Below are 479 nucleotides of genomic sequence, written 5' to 3'. Positions count from 1 at the left end.
AAATCTCATTCTGGTTTGAACTTTTTTCATTCTGCTCTGTTTTTAGAAGTGATCCATATTGCTATGTGTATCTACTCCATTGCCTTTAAATGCTGCATAATACTCCACGGTGTTTGTCAATCATGGTTTACTCATCTTCACCCCCTAGTGGAAGCCTTGATGGCCTCCAACTCTGCACACAAATAGTTTCAAACATGAACCGCTGACAAAATATGGCTGCTGATGAAATGTGACCGCTGATGGGCCTGGGTGGGAATTTCTCTGGGATGCAGACTAAAGAGCATGGTGGCTGGGTCATAAAATCGACACTTAATTTGAATAAGTGCCACCTAGGGCTCTCCACAAAGCCTGCACTAGTCCATCCTACTAGAAATTGTTCATGTTTAACTGGAAACTGGGTCTCGGAGATGTTAAATAACTTGCTCAAGCTCACATAAGGAGTAAAAGTGAATTAGGACATCAAGGACCCAAATCCAGGC

The sequence above is a fragment of the Macaca mulatta genome, chromosome 18 (assembly GCF_049350105.2).
Source record: "Macaca mulatta isolate MMU2019108-1 chromosome 18, T2T-MMU8v2.0, whole genome shotgun sequence".
Classification (NCBI taxonomy): domain Eukaryota; kingdom Metazoa; phylum Chordata; class Mammalia; order Primates; family Cercopithecidae; genus Macaca; species Macaca mulatta.
The sequence above is the reverse complement of the archived record's forward strand: the minus strand, read 5'-3'. Positions refer to the sequence as shown.